The 2,480-nt window shown below is 28.1% G+C and overlaps 1 long non-coding RNA gene across 1 annotated transcript; it reads right to left on the bottom strand.

Moving 5' to 3' along the window:
• Positions 1–243: 243 nt before the first annotated feature.
• LOC143251919 (uncharacterized) lies at positions 244–2,177 on the bottom strand. Its single transcript, XR_013028745.1, has 2 exons — positions 1,446–2,177; positions 244–651 (listed from the first exon to the last, which is right to left on the bottom strand). It is a non-coding gene; the product is annotated as an uncharacterized LOC143251919 (long non-coding RNA).
• Positions 2,178–2,480: the final 303 nt, after the last annotated feature.

The raw sequence follows: 2,480 nt of genomic DNA, 5'->3' as shown, positions 1-2,480 counted from the left end.
TTGCGCTTAATAACAAACAAACAAACAACGTATCAAATATTACTTACCACACTTAATTATAGACATTTGCTTAGAAGTGATATAACTAAATTCGATGTAAAATTTCATTATTTTTATCAGGTAAATGAAATGTCGAGTTTCTTAAAATATGTTCTTTTTCTTAACACTTTTCTTGCCACATTTATATATAAACATGGTTACCAACCTTAAATTTATTTTCAGATACACAATAAAAAATACACATTATACTGTTCATTATTTATTTGAGATCAGTAAATATTGAAAAGTTTTAAAAAGAAGCTCCTTTAAATATATTAATACAAAATTCCAAACTTCAATAGCAGTTCTTTGGAAAGGGAAATATATGTATTCATAACAGCAAATCAATTAATTTATAAAAAGAGCTGACGCATTGTACTAAAGGTATCTACCAGGTCGCATAATGTCATCAATGTTAACAAATGGGTCCTCACTCACTAAAAGGCTAAAAACCACTGGACGAAAAAGAAGACTGCTCGTTAATACCATTCACCGCCAACTCGTGGGCTACTTTAATGGAATAGTGAGATTCTACCGTTATTTTAATAACGTACTCACAGTTTTAAATTGAATTCACAGTTTAGTTCGCCATCAACATTCCACTCTCGAAACCTGTATATAAGAAGATCCAAAAATTGTGCTCATCGTCTGTTGAATATAAACATTTTTATATCAGCTCTAGCATTGAAATTAATTAATGTATGGTTAAGGAATTTTTAAAAGTTGTGAAAAATACTGCAGTAGTTAATCTATATAAATACATTCTGAAATACTAATGATACTCGCCTGTATATAAGCTGTAAGTACCATACTTGTAACTTTACGACACACTAACAATAACAGCTATCATAAAATTATTGTTTTTCTAAAAACACATTTCAGATTATGATTGTTTTGATATCAATAAACTCTAGAACTAAAAGAAAAATGTTTCTCTCATAATAATATTTTAAATCACAAAACTAAATTAATTAGTTTAATACTCATTATAATAAAACTAGCCTGTTATAGCAAGTACTGAAAGGATAATGATACCAAAAACATTTTAGATTAATGATGTTTCAGGATGGCTCTATATTCTTCTTCTTCTGTAACTTCAACTTGAGTTTTTTTACTTTAAAAGAACTTGCCAGTAGCTGATATGTCGTTGTTATCCCGTGTTGTCATTTTAAACAGATGTGATTATGTCTTCAAAATGGAAGAATTTTTAAACGACAGAACAAAGTTTAAAGCATGATAATGATTGATTTAAACTTGCTCTCAAGCACGAGGAAACATTTTAACGGATTTTAAGATATTTTAAAAATTATTAACTCATCTGTGATACCACTTTTGCAAAACTTTATTCCTTAGGTTCTCGCCCCGACCATATGTTTAGCTTACTGAAAATACAAAAAAATGCTTACCTCTCAGACTTATTCTACCTACTCCTGGTTCTTCCGACTAGAAGCTCGCTAAATTCTCTGTACATAATCTCACTACATGAAAACAAACTTACTGTGAAAAATTCTTTCTCCTTTGCTCAAGATATATCTAAATTTCCCTATGGAGACCAATTCGTTATTGCTAGCTCTAGTATTCAGTCCTAATTCACTGACATCTTACATAAAGAAACAATTAAAGTAATTATTAAACAGTTATTATCAAACAGAAATGCTCTACACTCTAAAATAAATCAATCAAACTAAACATCTTACTAGCACCTTGCAGGAATGAAAATCTCGGTATTCTTTCTTGTGGTTGCAATATTATCTTATTCTTCTAAAAACGTTGTTAGCACAATAATCTTTACTCGAACACTATCATCGTTGATCTATATGCCTGTGAATGGTGTGACGTACCTATAGTTAAATATGTAACTGTTTCTCTATATTTGTTTGGTAAATTGGCTTATGTAAATATTATTCCTTTATTAAATTTCAACTTTACTATAAACTGTTAACTATAATTTTGAACAGTTGATCTAAAGACATAATTCTCTATCTAAAATATGAAGTCTGTTATCCTAAATAGGAAACTGGATTAATTAATTCATTCTTTTACGAGATAATAAACTTAACTCTTTCAAACACTTGATTATTAGCTTCAGTTAGCAATATTTGTGGCTGTGAATGATAACGTGTAATAATAGTTAAATATAATGCATCATGTTATGCATCATATTTATGTTTCTACAAAGATCATGATATATTATTAACGTATTGTACAAGTATATATATATATATATATATTAGTATTAGACTTAAATAAAAATAATAATAGAATATATTTTTTTAAAACTTGAAGTTGAAATATTTTGCAAAGTAAAGGAGCCAATAAACTAATTTTTCTGAGCTTCAAAAACAAAGTTCAATGACACATGTCCGTTCATCACTAATTAAACTTACTTCTTAACGTCTAGTGAATATACAATGTTGTAAGAAATTATATTAAATAATATG

This window comes from Tachypleus tridentatus, chromosome 1, assembly GCF_004210375.1.
Source record: "Tachypleus tridentatus isolate NWPU-2018 chromosome 1, ASM421037v1, whole genome shotgun sequence".
NCBI classification, from domain to species: domain Eukaryota; kingdom Metazoa; phylum Arthropoda; class Merostomata; order Xiphosura; family Limulidae; genus Tachypleus; species Tachypleus tridentatus.
This window is presented reverse-complemented; position numbering and strand designations above follow the sequence as displayed.